The sequence below is a fragment of the Lonchura striata genome, chromosome 3 (genome assembly GCF_050655825.1).
Source record: "Lonchura striata isolate lonStrDom1 chromosome 3, ASM5065582v1, whole genome shotgun sequence".
Taxonomy (NCBI): domain Eukaryota; kingdom Metazoa; phylum Chordata; class Aves; order Passeriformes; family Estrildidae; genus Lonchura; species Lonchura striata.
The window spans coordinates 100,796,354-100,813,337 of NC_140705.1; the positions used below are offsets into that span (position 1 = coordinate 100,796,354).

A 16,984-nucleotide genomic window follows, 5' to 3' on the forward strand; every position below is an offset into this window, starting at 1 on the left:
CTTTTAAAATCCTTCAGACTCACCTATGATGCATGAGTTTTACAGTATCCCATAAAAAATGTTCTTCCTTTCAATGAGAAGTTTATAGGAAAAGAGCATATCTTTTATTAGAGCAATGCAGATAAACTCTGCGTACTCTTGAAAGTCTCAACTCAAGGTAGTGACTTCCTGTCTTCAGACTAAATATAGGGTCCTTCTCTCAGTTCCTTCTGTCCCCATTCTCTTTGCTTAGTGGTGCACACAAACTCCCAGGTGTGCCAGGCACAGCTCCTGCCTGGTGTCCCTGCTGTGACCCAGAATTATTCTGTTGGGAACCACAGTGGGGGCCATGGTGGCATTCCATTGCTCCTAATGGCACATCAGAGCAGAGCACACCATAACTGATCCCCTTGCAAGAGAACACAGAGGCAAGCTTTCCTGTCAGAGGAAACCCCAGCTAGCTGATCACAGGAGGGCAGCAGCCTGTGACATCCTTCACAGCACTGATATCACACAAATGACAGAGAGCAGCATCCTCAGCGCCATCTGTTTTGACTGACTGTTCCACTCTTGTGTGCTGAATTACAGAAGCAGACAGAGCCCAGGGGAACTAATTAGTTCCCTCCAGAAGAGAGCTGGGAAGTGAATTAACATATCCACAAGCATGTGCAAGCAGAGAACCAACAGCCATGTCAGGAAGCTGTGTTATATGACAGCAGTTAGACCCTTTGTCATCTCCTTTTGCAATGATATCCACAGTCCTGTAAGGAAACAGAAACTTACACCGTTAGTAACATCAAGGTGACACCACTTGCTTAAAAGAACAGATACTATGCTATAATCTCTTTTTCTTATCTACCCCTCTTACCTGAATAAAAGAGATATAAAAATTTAGTCAGATCTCTGATTGCTAAGAGTGGAATAAAAAGGCACAAGCAATAAGCAATAATACATGGGGATATGACCTCAAATTGTGCCAGGGAAGGTTTATGTTGGTTATTATGAGAAATTTCTTCTCTGTAAGGATTGACAACACTAGAACTGGCTACCCAGGGAAGTGGTTGAGACAGCATCTGTGGGGGTATTTAAAAGCTAGCTAGTTGAGGAACTTGGAGACATCCTTTAGTGCTGAAGTTGGCAGCATTGGGTTAATTGTTGGACTCAATCTTTTCAAATCTAAATGATTCCATGATTCTAAGTGATAAGCAGTGAAGGATGAGCAAAGCATTAAAGGTGTGGGATTTCTTAGGAAAAAATGTTACAAGTAGGAAAAACAGTTTTACTTAGCTCCTTCCATGAGAAGAGCATTTAAACTCTGCTGTTGACTGATTTTGTAAGTTGGAAGAAAAATACCCAGTAAAAATGGTGAGCCCAAGCATGGTGGGAGCTGAAGAATAAGAAACCATCAGGAAAGTTCCATGAGTTCTCATTGTGTTGCAACTGGAAATCTGGTGAGCAAGCCTGTGAAGAAAAAATTACTAATCCCATATTGAATTCACCTTTTTTCATTTAATCTGGTAAAATACCAGTGTATAATCGAAACAGCATTTTTGAGCATTTTTGTTACCTGTCCATCTGATGTACAGGTCCAAGAAGAGAGGTCAAAAAACACCTTCCCTACAAGCTTTTTCTGCCCTGGATCTTCAGAGAATCAGGTTTACAATGGTCCTCTGTCTCTGTCTTACAACTAGTGTTATAAGAAAAAAATAGAGTTGTGTATTAACATTTTTACTATGCAAGAGTGCTGTATTGACCCAGATTAACTTTTTCTACATTTTCACTACTGATTAAAAGGTTTAAAACCTTTATACCCATGTGGTTGCTGCTTTCACCACTATACCAAAGTTTATTTTACAACACACAGAGAAATATAATTTATAGAGAGTTAGCACCAGAAATTAGTTTCTTATATTTTTACAATTGAGAGTCGGTGAGAGCACTCCTTCTCTAGAAAAACACTGTATCTGTCTCCCCCAAGTCTCATTTTGTTCATGAAGGACATTTATCACACCCTTATATTTTTTATATACTTAGCTTTCTAGAAAGAGATGTCTGTAATCCACAAGCTGTAAAAGCTTGTTATGAACATAAAGACTTTTGGGAGATAAATTACAATAATGAATAGCCCTCAGTATAAACACATACATCCCCCCCACCCCCGCACCTCCTCGAATAATAACTGTAAATTATATTGAAGTATGAACTGAATTAGTTAAATATAATTATCAAATATATGACAGGCAGGGACAGTCTTGTCATGTATTCTTAGAAAAGAGAGAAAATTTCTACCCCTTAGGCCAAAGAGGAAACTGGCTTCTGAATATGATGTGTTTCCAAGTAAAAGGGATTTATTTTTTACCCTACCAGGCATTGAAAGTCTTTTTTAGATGTAGCCCTACTTCTTGATGAAATCCCATCTCACAAACACAAAATAAGCCTTCTGAGAGGAAAGTTAACTAAACAATCAGATACTTGGAAGTCTCTGTTTGATAGATACTTCAAGTTATTTTATAATCCTGAATTATTTAATGAAATATGGGGAGAAGCAAAGGAATCATTTTGTTGACACAGAATGGCAGGCATTCTTATGAACTATTTACACCAAATTTTGAGCAAAATTAGTGGGAGTTAAAGACTCCCTTCAGCTCCCAGAAAAGCTCAGGATCTTGCAGTAAACCATAAATGAGCAAGAGGATAAAATATCTTCATTATACTGTATTTCAGTGCTTTTAAAACAGTTAAATATAGGCATATTGGCTAGATAGAATAAGAAATGCACGTTACCTCTGCCAGTGGAATGAAGACTGTCAGTTTGGCAGCTTCCAAGGGTATAATTTTGTACATGAACTTTTATCAAGAAAGTTTCCTATCCTAGATCAAAAGTGGAAACAGTACACAGAAATACATCCAGCATCTCTGTACTTTCTTATCTGTGTGACTCATCTCTTAAAATAGAAGATATTTTATGCCTCTGAGATCCTTGGGCTTTCTACTCTGAATTTTCAGTTTGGATGTCAAATACAATTAATGTCAAACATATGATGGCTGTTTCTGAGACCATGAAGGTCCAGTCAACTGATCACTAACTTTTAGCCAATTTTTTTCATTGGAGTTGGTGGGCCTTTTACATCTTTCCTGAGCAGATAAAGCTGTTGTCAGTTTGTGCAACAGAGGGGTGGTCAGGACCCTCAAAGAGGTAACACAATTTATAGGGTACCTCTATAGAAATAGATGTGAAGGCATGACTGTAGCAACCAACAATTTCCAAATCTAGGACCCTAATTTTCCTCTCTATCTTTGCATGAGGCATAGCTCCTCCCTCTGGAGCTGACAATTTATTTATTCCTGTAAGGTACTACATGTAATACACACTAGTATATGAAAATGGCAATCATAGAGGAAAAAAATGTTTGTAAGAAATGTAAGAAAATGCATTGATTTTCTATCCATTTCCTTATTGTCATGGTTTAACACCAATCAGCAATTAAGCACCACTCAGTTGCTTGCTCACTTCCCCCTGGTGAAATGGGGAAGAGATTTGGAAAGGTGAGGAAGTTACAGGTTGAGATAAAGACAATTTAATAGGTAAAAGAAATAACGACAGTTTAATAGGTAGAGCAAAAGCCCCATATGCAAGCAAAGCAAAATGAGGAATGAATTCACCACTTCCCCCGGGCAGGCAGCTGCTCAGCCATCTCCAGGAAAGCAGGGCTCCATCAGTACAGTGGTTACTTTGGAAGACAAAATGCCACCACCCTGAACATCTCCCTTTCCTTCTGCTTCCCCCAGCTTTATATGCCGAGCACGATGTCTCATGGAATGTCCCTTGGGTCAGCTGGGGACAGCTGTGCTGCTGTGTCCCCTCCCAGCTCCTCGGTGATGGGGCGAGGAGCAGAACAGGCCTTGGCTCTGTGAGCAATGGAAACATCCCTGTGGTATCGACACTGTCTTTGGCACGAATCCAAAACACTCCATACTGGCTACTGTGAGCAAAACTAACTCTATCCCCATCAAACCCAGCAGAAATACATTTAAATTATCATAAATATCCACCCATTATTATGTGTCTGCAGCTCCTCAGACAAATCATGGTGGGAAGGTTGGTTTCCAAGTGGTCAAATTCTTAGGATTTTTTTAATACACAATTAACCCTCAAACTACAATTTCATTTTAAAACCCTGCAAGTATTGAACTGTTTATTTTTCTTTTCTGTTAATTAAAGTATGATCTCATTTTTTACCCTGCCTCTTTCATACTCTTAATAAACTCATGCCCTGTGGTGCTAGTGACTTTTACAAATCAGCTTCTCAACTATCCATCAATCTTTACACAGAGAATTAATGTTTTATTGTTCTTGTTCTGCTAGTAATGATTTTTCACTTCCTCTGCTGATTTTTTTTTATCAAAAGTAATTTACAGCACTCTTCATCAAGATGAGCCTTTGCCAATTCTACATACAACATATGTGTGTTCTCTGCCACTTGGCCAATTCAGAAATTTTACTTATATGCTTTTCTGGTTTTCAATCAAGCCATATTAGGTAATAAATTTAAACTGCCCTGTAGGAATTTCCTTAAGCATTTTTATATAATGAAAAATATTATTTAGGCCCCTTAAAATTCTGGAGGGTTTTCTGTAAAATGTTTTTGTAGGTGATTTTTTTTAAGTACAACTGCATGAAAGCATCTTATAAAATATCTTATAATTCTATGATCTGAAGTGTTTAAATTTAAAAAACAACCAAAAGGGTTTATTAATGCATCCATATGATTTGTCACTATAAAACAGTCACTTTGAAATTACTAAGCTCATTATGAATAGCTAAAAAGCTGTTCAGAATCAGTATGGATCAATACAAACACTTACCTGTCTTTTCATTTATTATCTATTCTACAAGAAGCAAGAAGAGGTCTCTGAAACCTCACTTAACAGGTGATCAGCTTTGCCAAACATTTACCAAATTACTGGCATAGACATCACTTTCAATTCCTTGCTGTGCAATAGAGGTGAGACTGTTTCCTTTCTAACACATTAGTTTGTGTCTAATAAGATCCTTGGATAGCTTTTTATATAGGTATTGTATTTTGTTTTTTGATTAGGAATGATAGTAAAATTAAAAGAAAAATAAATATTAGCTCTTTCCAGAAGCAATTTATAACTATTTTCTACATGCTCAGAGAGTAATTTATGTGGTTTTTTTTTTTTATATTACAGCACCCAAAATGTCATCTGGTTACACCCATCTGTGAATCTGAATGTTCTTTATAACATTTTTAATGCTTAAACATGCAATCAAGTATTCGTTAACTTTTCTAAACTTAATATTTAAATTTGAATGTAGTTGAAATATTGTGTATTTTGGAAGTTTTTCAGAGCTAAAAGCTCTCATCTCTTGGCAGAGACATTGTAAAAATGCCTTGTTCTGTCCATCTCCCTGCTGTTTGAGAAATAGGCTGAGGAGATCACAGTCAGTGATTCTTCCTTCAGACCCTCTTGCCAAAAAGCTTCAGTCTACAGAAGAGAGTTTCTTCTGGCAGTGTCTAATCCTTGAATTTTGAATAAGCTTGACATTTATACTATATCATTAGGAGTAGCAGCTATGTTGCTATGCTGCTTTCCCATATGCTCCAAAAATCCAGCATCAGAGACTGAAAGTTCATGACACCACGATACATTCAATATTCCACCTTCTCTGAAATACAATATTCCCTTCTCCTTTGTGCTAGACAATTATCCATTTTTATTGCAGGGAACGCTGCCAGATGGAGCAATGCTGGAGTGCAAAGGTGTGTGGGAGAGGAGCTGGTGCAGGGGTGTTATCAGCTCCCAAGGTGCAGCATGAGGACACAGATTGGGCACACCACCAAAAACTATGTTTGAAAAAGAAAAAACGAAGCCATTTGACAGAGAACAAACAAACAAACAAACAAAAGCTTGCCTACACTGTAGCTGTGCACTCTTTCTCTGAACCTTGGGCCTCTTAAAGTGTTTTATTTGACAGAAATGGAAAGCAAAGCTGCAGCTTCGACCTACAGAGAGCAAAGACCTACAGAAATATATGCTGCTTCAAGCAGCAGTTGAAACCAAACCAGTTTCAATCAGAAATCAGAAGAAAAGGAAATAAAGCTCCCATATCATTAAAAATAACCCTAAAAAACATTTGAAAGAATCTGCATGAAACCACACAACTTATCCACTAGCTTACTCTGTTGTTCATCAGAATGTATTTCTTGAATTCAAAACTGCACAGATTTGTTATGAGAATGGTTATACATAATACAAATATGCAAATCTCCACTACTGCATCCAAACATGCTAAACCTTACACTGTGAAGACAATATTGGATATCTATTAAGCAAAAGTTTCATGGGGTATAAATCCTAGGGGAAGAGATAGGAATGAAAATTATCTTGTTCAAAAAGAGTCTCAATTATTCTTTAAAAAAGAATAAATTAAGTTCATGGCCAGTTCTGTTAAAAAAAATTGCTGCTCTCAAAGTATTACACAAAGGTCACAATTCTAATACTCCCTGAATGCAAAATACATCATTCAGGCATAACCTTGATGTGCAGAAAATGCATTTCTCATGAGCCCTTTTGCCTGCATACAATCCACTTATCAAAAATATGATAAAAAAAACTAAAACATTTTTCACCAGAAAATAGAGAGTTCAGGGTATATTTGTAAAATTCAGATTATTTCACTTTTACTACTTACAACAGTATTTTTATACTACTTTTATAAAGTGAGTAAACACAATTTTTATTAAAAGTGAGATTACTCACTTTTACCACTACAATAGTATTTTTTCATTTTATAGCACTGAAGAAGCTCAGCTCCTTTAGAATGGCATTAACTGGAATTTGATTTGAAGGACCTAAAGGTTTTTCACATATTCAGGACTTGAAGTGAAAAAAAAAAAGTAATTTAAAAGCTGAGATAGATGGATTTTATTAACTTCAGCTGCCCTTTTTTATGGCATGCAAGGGAAAAGAGTAGGACTATGTTAAAGGCAAAATAATTAATCTAGCTTCCTTTAATAGTCCCAAAGCACTAACAGGATCTTCAATGATATAAAATGTTAGGGGAAATATATGTTTTAGAGCCTGACTGTGTATAAAAAAATTGCTTTATTCACACCTCTGAGTATTGATGCAATCACAGCTCTATTGTAGACTAATTACAAGATGAGAAGCAAATTGAATTATACCAGTGCAATTTCATTCAAATAACGTTTCACCGGGAATAACTGAGTTAGAGGAGAAGCTTTAAAAATCATACCCAGGAAAACCTTTTGTGCCAGGAGAAAAACTGTGTGCAGACCAAACCTTCAGTACATGGGACTAAGAAAGTCTCATTAGTGTTTATTACACCTTTTTTTCTTTTAGAAGAATTCATAGGAGTAAATGCACATGAATGGAGATTTTAGTCCTGGAATTCACCCTCATCCTTGAGAAAGCCATCTTCAGGTCTCACTGCTGTATGAAGATACTATTAAAGGATGATAATTATTTTTATTAAGTCATATTATGTCATGTGCTGCCAGTATCAGGACGGTTACAAGACTGTTACAAATACTGTGCATCTCTCAGTATTTGACAGCTTCATGCTGAAGCACATCCTCAGAGTCTGCTGATATCCCTAGGGACAAGGTAGCACAGCTAAATACATAAATAAATAATTAAGGACACTGAAATGGTGGTGCTGAGCTTTCTGAGGCTGATGCAGGGGTAACTAAAAAGTGACTGGTACCTGATAAGTGATGAGAATGCAGACTTGGGGACACCCTAGAGTTTTCTATAATATACAGGGCCAGGAATGTCACACAGATCCAGATCCTTCAGAGATCCTCAGGAAGCCTTTGTGCAGAGGAAAAAAAAAAATGCAGGCCTCAGTAGGATGCAAAACCCTGTGGCCAAGTGCTGGCAAAGTTCTTGAGCCCTAAGGACCACTCTGTTTTCTGAGAATTCCAGATACCTGCCTATGCCTCACTTTTGTTTCTCCCTCCCCCAAAAAGGGGGAAAAGGGAATATTACACTTTGTCTAGTGGCAATTGTGTGATACTCTGGTAGGAAAGAGCCCTTAAAAAGAAAACACCTGTCAAATCTTTTACACTGGTTAATGCTCAAAGTCTCACAGGGCAGAAGAAATTGAGAAGTCTGCATCAGTCAACATCTAACTTACAAAGGGGAGCTGGGAAAATGGATGGAATTATGGGTGGAATGAATAGCAATCAGTGAGCCAGCAGTTAGAAAAGCACATTACACTGCTCTCACCACAGTGGTCTGAGGAGGGACTGACCACAGAAGTGCTGAAATGATCAGAAGGGGGTCCAGTCCCTTCACCAACAAGGTAAATGAGAAAGAAAACACACAATTGTTTCTCTCTGAGCACCTGAAGAAAACAAAGTACAGTAGAGCAGCAGGGAAAAATAAAAAACTGCAGAATTGCCTGTGAAAGCCGTGATGATCTCACAGAGATCTCTGCTTAGTCTCAGAGAGCAGCTGCTGTGTGAATTGCTTGGGCTTTTATTAAAACTTTAATTAATGTAAACAGTTGTAATAATGGAACAAAAACGGAAAAATCGTTCTATACAGCCAATTCACAGTCCAATAATCCTGTTTCTTTTCTCAAGCAAAAACCTAATATAAACAACAGTCTGCTTGGAAAGGAGGGACTGAGGGTGTAGCAAAGTGAAATAGGATGTGCAGGTGGTCAATCTCTGCATTTGGAGGTTGTGAGAGGCTCCAGCAGGCTCCAAACCCATGTACAGTCTTAAATCATACACGTGGCCAAAAAGCCACCTCTCCCTCTGAGGCAATTTGCTGTTGAAATGCAGCTGAACACAGCTGTGTGTCCTATGCTCCTGTGGTATCTCACTGCCACAAGAGCATATTATATATATATAATATATATATATTCTATATTCGGTGCATTTTGGCACCAGGTACAGATGTCCCAAACTGCAGCAAAGGCCCAACCTCTTCTGGCAGGTCTTAAACAGAAAAGGCAGGCAATGCCTCTCCACATTCATTCACATCCCTGAATTTCTCTCCTTCTCTAGAGATATTCAGCTGAGAAAGTTCTTCCTGCAATAAGCTCTTCCTTTGTGGTCTCCTGCAAATAAAGCTTTGAAACAGGACATCAGAGGAGGCATAAATGTCAGAGGAAACTGTGTCACAGGCTAAAGAACTTGGGATGAAAAACCCTCCAATCCCTAAAGCTCTAAGGAAAACATAAGCTACTCTCTGCCATCTCCATAAAATACATGCAAACAAATTATTTGAGACCTAACCTAAGTTTACTCATCAGCGCAGGAGGACAAAACCCAGCTAACCAGCTAGACACATCAGACATTTAGCATATTGTGTTGTCCAGCAGAAGAAGGTGATCAAAAGAAAAATCTGCAAAAATTTCAAGCAATCCATAACATGTTTGGGGTTTTTTGTTAAGTTTTTTTCCCAAAAATATAAATATTAGGTGTTGGTTGCAAAGCCTAGTTATCAAAAAAAACCTTTATCTTTCCAATTCATCAACTGAACAAATTAATTCAAGGCAGGGAAGTAATTAAAATGCAAAATTAAAACAGAAACAATATTCTTTGTGTTCACACTCCCCAGTGTGGTTTGGAGTTAAGTTCACATGGGCCTATGCTGGCATGATCAAAAGAAAAAAAAAATGTAATTAAAAGCGTGTATCAAATCATAAAGCTCACACAACTGGGAACAGCACTACTCAATTTGTATGTTGCTCCAAATAAAATATTCAATAGAAAACATGATCAGAATTCAGCCACACCATAAGTGTTATTTTTACATCTCACTGTGGCTTCTGCCCCAATTCATTAGGTCCTGTAATTAAGAACAAAACCAAACAAAAACAAACAAACAAAACCAGTTTCAGTATCTTTCATAACCACATAATGAAATTGGAGCATAAATTCATTTTTTCCATTTAGCAGACAAGCAGACTCATGAAGCTGTCTCCCCAGTACCTCCACTGGCAATCCTGCGGGCAGTTTTTGGAGAAATTCAGGATGAACTTCATGCTGCTTGGCAGTGGCAGCCTTTCCAGAGCCCAGGAAGGCAGGACAGCTTCCTCAGGGCCTTGCTGCAGACCAAGGGTGCTGCTTCTTGCTTCAGAGGGTTCTCAGAATAGGGAAGAAAAGGTCATCTCTCTGTCTTCCCCCACATCCAGGCATATACTGAGATGAAGAAAAGAAAACATAAGAAAGAGCCCAAACCCACTGGATTATCATGTGCATTCTATGATATTTATATTTTTACTGTTTAATCCCTGTATGTGTTACAAGTTTGCAACACATGTTAAAACTTAAGAAAAGCCACTTAGATCAGTGTCACCCCATCTCTCTCTCACAGCCAAACACATTTCAACTAAGAAGACAATTTGACACTCAAGAACTTTCACTGGGATTTATGTGCCCAAAATTAATCATATTGATGGTGACACATGGGCCATTTTGTAACTTCCTGTGTTGATTACAAAATTAGCTGGTTTTTAAATGGCTTAACACTTGCTCTTCCCAACACTCCAGGATAATATATTTCTTCACCACTCCTTCTAAGTCAGCAATATTGGAAGAAGAAAAAATATTAAGAATATCTTAGGGCAACAATGCTACTAAATACTCTGAGTGCCACCCCATAAATGTATTTCAATATTTCATAAACGCACGTATGCACGCTTCTGCAATGACTGACTAAAACCATTAAGGATTTAATTTTGTGTCTAAACTTTTCCCAAGATGAATTTTAGATGGTTAAGGAGTAAATATAAATATCAGCTGAGTCCAATTCTGAAGTTTCTGTTGCATTTTTACATCCAGGACCTTGGCTTGTCAATCATACATTTCAGTTGGATTGTAAATGTGCCTAATCTAGCCTGATGTTAAACAAAGAGAGATGTGAGTAAATTGGAGAAAGGTTTTTTTTTAAATATGTTTAAGAAATCTTATGTAAGCTGTAACGTTCCTGCATGAATGGAATTTACAAAGTGCTATGGTAATTATTGCTGTACCTAAAATATAAGGAGACAAAAACCAGTTCAAAGAAAGTCAGAACTGGTGCAGGTGAAACCATCCTGTTAAACTTCATAAACCTTTACAGGATGATCCAAAGCTGGATGATGAGCAAACATCTTCTGCAATAGCTCTGAAATTTGCCATGAAAGACAAATGCTGCTCTACATTTTGGACCTGGATTATGCTAAGAAACCATCCAGTCTAATCCTTCTGTTGATGTTTTGTCAAATAGAATGCTGTTAGCTCCAACTTACTGCAATTTCCTTTTGCTGAATCTCAAAAATGTCTCACGAATTAAATCCATATAGGAACACTGAGCTCCAGCTGGGCCCTGCACAACAAAGATCACAGACTACTCCCCATGGTGAAGAAATCTCTGGATTCTCAGAAATCAGGAATCTCTGACCCTTGCCTTTCACAGCTGTTAAACTACAAAGCTGGAGGTTCCAAACCTACAAAACCATAGAAAAGTCCTATAAAGGTGAAGTCATCATTTTCTTACTCCCTTCTTCATAACAGAGGTCTTAATTCACATTATATGACAAAAATCAACCTGTCAATTTTTTTTTTTTCTATTTCCAAGTCATCTGTTTCTATTCAAGAATTTCTTCTGGCTTTCCAACAGCTGCGATATATAATCATGAAAAAAAGAGCTCTTCACATCACAGATGAAATTAAGAGAAATACTGTGATAAGTTCTTTGAAAATGAAGAATGCTTTTTCTTATTTTTTCTGCAATTGTAGAAAAAAAGGATATTCCAGGAGACAACATACTTGAAATTAATGTACAAGAACACATTATTTTACAAGGGACAGACATCCCTGTAAGACTCAATTCTCCTAGGCAGCTTCAGCTTCCTTAGGAAGCTAGACTGCCTCTAGAACTTAAGGTCATGCCCCCTGCCCATAGTTACATTGAACCACTTGGAGATAAGAACATATCCATGCAAAAGGTGCCTGCTACTGTGAGAAACAAAGAATAAAGTGAGCAGTTCAGAAAGGTTCCCAGGGAAGCAAATACTTAAATAGGGAAACAAAATAAGTTTAATCAGCAAAAATTTTAAAATACATTGCAACACTAAATATTTTGTCTCAAGGAATGGCCTGGTACACCTTGTGAGAGAGTGCAAGGAGTCTTTCTCTCTTACCTGGCTTCTTAGCTACAGAGCTCCTCCCTCTGATGCAGCTGGTGGTGCTACTTGTAGAAAGAACAGGAACAGAAACCTGTGAGGTTTAGTGTACTCCAAAGCAAGCCATATGACTAAATGCTTTGCCAAATGGCTCTCCTGGACTCTCAAATGACTATCCTCTACTCATTGACAACAAACATTGAGCTATAAATGTAGTACCTCAAATAAAGAGAACCACTTGATGTTGGGCCAGTTCTCACTGGATGAGGCTGAATGAAAATAAGAGCAAGATTCATTGTTTTATTGCACCTGTGTTTTTGTTAGAGACCTAAAAACAGTACAGCCAGGTTTCACATTCTATGGCAATGCTTTATTGAACTAATTAATCATTAGTTTCTTCTCTTAACAGTTTAAGGAGGTCTGTCATACTTAGTGTGATTTGTAATTTGCATGCAAACATGTCACATCTTGAAACTTCACTGCACTTCCTCTACAGCTCACTTCACAGACTCTTGGCTAGAAAACAGCTGAATTTACCAATTGATTGGGACCAAAAACAAGGACAATGATGATGAATCCAGGAAAATCTCCAGTATGGCAGCAACAATTGAATAGACAAGTGGATGTTACAGAGTTTTGATAATTCTTGACCTTGTGCTTGGCAGTGGGACTGCTTTGCACATCTCTTGTGCTTTTATAGGAACAGCTAGAGATCAAGCACCATACACCTCTTCAGCAGAATTGCTGCTGATTTCTTACTCTGTCTGTCATTTCATGTGCAGCACAACCAGGAAAGAGAACTTTGGATTTCCAAATAACTTCTCTGTAGTTTTAATCAGTTCCCATTGCCTCTGAACAAAACCGGGCGTTTCACTTTTCCTGCTGTCATCACATTACATTGGTTATTTATAGTGGTTCATCTGCACCAGCAGTTGAATGAAGTATCAATACTCTGAACCTTCATGTCACTGCCACAAAAGTTTTTCATTATGATAAATCTTGTCAAAATTACATACCTAGCCAATAAGATGATGTATGGCATAAAACTTTGTTCTGGGGTTCTTCCCTGCTTTTAAAATGATGTTTTCTTTGGTATTTTCTGCATCACCTTCAAACTGAAGCTGCTTTCTGAAAGGAACACAATCCAAAGAAATATAAAGTACTAACAGGCATTTTCTTTGTTCATTGTTACACACATTGCCTGCTTCTTCTTTTCATTCTGACTAGCACTGGAGGAAGCATTACAAATACTTGGTATTGCAATCTTTTCTTCCACGCTTCAAGTACCTTTACATACCTAAATAATGTGCCTGAACATTATGAATTACTTTGAAAGGGTTCATAAATGGACAAAAAAAAAAAAAGGAAAATAAAGCTACACCTATTTAGAGAATCACCTGTAAAAGAAGAAAATGTGGGTTCAGCAAGAAATGTAAAACAAAGACTGCAGTCTCTCAAAGTATTAATACTATGGCAGTAGAACCATTTCAGAAATGTGCTTGCATCCTTGATGCAAAAATTATTCCTAAATTTTAATTTATTAAATTAAAAAGGTGTTTTGGGGTTTTGGATACAATACAGCAGCATGGATACATGTGTCATTTGTGTACAATACAGCATCATGGCCCAGCTGTTCAGAAAAAAAGGAGGATGAGGGAATCCTTGCTTAGCACTTATAGTCCTTTCCCAGCAGATGAAACATTGTGCAGGTGATGTCAGAATGCTGAATTGGCTCCATTTAATTTTATATGTGTTCAGCTAATGCTTTGCTTGATTTTCTTTGACATTAATGTCTCAGATAAAACCTAAGTTGCCCAGACTTGGAGTCTAGTCAGCACAAACAACGCTGTGGTCACTAAAGAGAGTCAGCAGCACATCCAGAGGGTGGTAGATACCGTGGAGAAGTGGACCTGTCTCCTCAGACTGCTTCTCTCCACCTAATCATTGCAGAGGAGGTCTAGCATGACTCAATTCCTGACACAGAGACCTCAGCTAAATTGCTGATGGTAGGTAGGGTGAACAGGAGTGTAAATGTCATTGCCTCTGAATCTCAATCTCAGAGGGAGTCAGGTTTCATTTAACAGGAGTGGGAAAATCTTTTTAGAAGAGTGAAACACTAGAAAAAAATAAAAATCTGGCCAGTGCACCACTATAAGTACAAGAAGTCCATCCAATTGTCTCTGTCCCAAACAACTATTTAATCTTTCTTTGACAAATCCAGATGCAGAAAACTAGCAGGAAACTAAATCTGTCTCTCAGAAAGCCAATAGAAATGTTGCAATTATCATCAATTAATTCAGAATTTCATTTAGGAAAAAAAAATATGAGATGAAAACCAAGGTATCATAAATAGGTTTTGAGCAGCACTTTCAATAAAGATGCAGTGTTGAACAGGGCTTTAAGCAACCTGGTCTAGTGGAAGGTGCCCCTGCCCATGGCAGAGAGTTGGAACTGGATGGTCTTTGAGATCCCTGCAAACCAAACCATTCTATGGTTCTGTGCTTGACAAACAAAATGAAAGGGTGGTTGAAGCAGAGAACATGTATTAAAAGATGCAATGAGTTATGAAGCAGAAGACAGAATGATAAAGCACAAGCATATGTGAACAGATGAGCACTGGCAGAAAAAAGAGGAGGAGTGGTTTGAAGTCAAGGGATCACTCCAGGCTGACACTCAAATACCAAAATCAGAAACTGTCTTCTTATTTTGCCTTGGTAACCATAAAAGCAAAAGAAAATCAGGTTTCTACAACTTGATTATCACAACCCAGAATCAAGTCAAGCTTCTTAATCCAAATACACCACACTTTAGTGTAGAATGAGCAGTGCACAAACTCTTTGTTGAATAACAGATTGTGAGAAGTGAGGCCTGAGTCCATTGCTTCCATTATTACCTAATCTCTAGAAAACAGCTAAATAGCAAGACCAGTTTCTCTAAGTAAGTATATATCACACTGTGTGTTCTTATCTTTGAATCATGCAGAAAAAATGTGGGAGTACATGTTTATTGGTATCACTAGGAGATCTAGCTCAGGTTTCACAGGATTTTCCTAGAGCAGAATTTCAGTTCCATTAGCATTGATTAACCTGGTATTAACTCAGTATTTACCTGTCATGAAATGAAAATTCTCATATGCTTCATTTAAAGATCACATCATCTAAATTTTTCGTATGGCTGAACTCTTTTTGCCTTCTTAAAGATTAGAAATCATGTGTCATCCCTTGCTTTAGTGACAGTCAACATTGCAAATTCAATGGAGCAATGTAATATTGTATCAGTATATTATATATTATGTCATGTTATATCAGTATATATATTTATATATTATGTATTATATATATTATATATTATATATTATATGTTATATCAGTATATATATTTGGCCAATGTTAAGAGTAATTTAAAATTTCTAAGCTGTCATAGAGCAGGCAATAATTGTGCAGCTCAAAGCACTACCACAAAACCCACCAACAATAGGGGAAAAATAATTAACTTCACCTGCTTGTTCTCAATCTAAATAAATGTACTTAATGGCTGGGAATGGTAAGAAAAGCTTCAAATTTCAATATATTCTTCAAACAGTCATGGAAAAATAATTTAACTCCGCTTTTTTATTTCTTTTTTCTTTTTTAAATAAGGATTTCTGCCTCAAGGGGCTGCTGTAAAATTAGTACCTTGATAGACTTCAAAAGGTGGTAGCAGATCACCATTAATTGTTATTAGAGAGTCTTACTGTGGATATATTCAGAATTATCATACAGCTCCAATTTTAGTTTAAGAATTCCAGAAGGAAAGGATATGTCATATTGCTACAAAAGGCTAATCTGGTCTTATTTCCACTGAATAAAATCTGTGTTAGGCTGGTATCAAAGTCAAACCCAATGCCTTAAAGGGAGAATCTTTTTAAATATCATAATTAAAGCACCTTAGGGTTTTATGGCGAATTTCATTCCCTGCACTTGTTCAGAGCCATACCTGAGCTCCTTATGTGGAATGGGCCCCTTCCTTTCTGTATAAAGCAATGTAATATGAAATTCCCTCTCGTGGCATTTTTGGTAGCCAGACACTGGACAGAGAGAATCAAGCACTGCTTATATTTGCTGTTATTTTCTGTGCTACAGAGATGCATGAAGTTAACCAAAGAACAACAGATGACATGAAATCCCCTGATATTTCAGATGTTTTAAACAGTTAAGAGGGACCAGAATTTGCAGCAAAGTCAAACCTCCAGAGAGAAACAGCCTCAGCATCTGAGATGATAGATTTAGAGCCAAATAGCATTTTCCAGCTCCTGAGCCTGACTGCATGTGAGCCGGTGGCATCTGGACTCCTTGTCATCCCGAGATTCAGATGTATATTTGAGTTGTAGGGAAAAGGAACACCAGGCAATGTGACAGTGCTAAGCTCAACTTATTGAGGGAACCAAGCAAGGGATGAGCTTTGGCTGAAAAAGCCCTTCAGCCATGCACACATAAACCAAGACTCACCCCAGTTACCACCTAAGCAGGTTGGCTCAGTCTTGCCTGGAGGCAGCAGAACACCCCACTGCATCCAGACCCAGGGTCAGGCTCTGTCTGGGGGCTCAGAACCGAGCTTCACTCTGTGTCCTCCTCCTCCTCATCTACTCCTCATCCAGTGCTGGATGTCTGCATAGCAATGCTTCCCTTGATCTCACCCGAGGGTTTTATAGCCACTATTTGGCACAGGCTGCCAGTCAGTACCCAGCAATATCCCTGTACAACTTCCCAGCAGTTTCAAATAATGCACTTGTATAAAATGTTGATCCATGACCTGTGCCAAGGCTCAATACACTCTGTTCCCGTTTGCACTTTC

General features: G+C 37.8%; 1 long non-coding RNA gene across 34 annotated transcripts in view; it reads right to left on the reverse strand.

Moving 5' to 3' along the window:
* LOC116183367 (uncharacterized) overlaps positions 1 to 16,984 on the reverse strand; it is a 487,183-nt gene that overhangs the window by 458,258 nt on the left and 11,941 nt on the right. For 32 of the 34 annotated variants that reach the window (XR_014954476.1, XR_014954487.1, XR_014954489.1 and 29 more), the window contains one exon: positions 1 to 16,984. This exon is cut by the window's right edge. This is a non-coding gene — a long non-coding RNA (uncharacterized LOC116183367). The other 2 variants (XR_014954502.1, XR_014954501.1) reach the window with 1 other exon arrangement.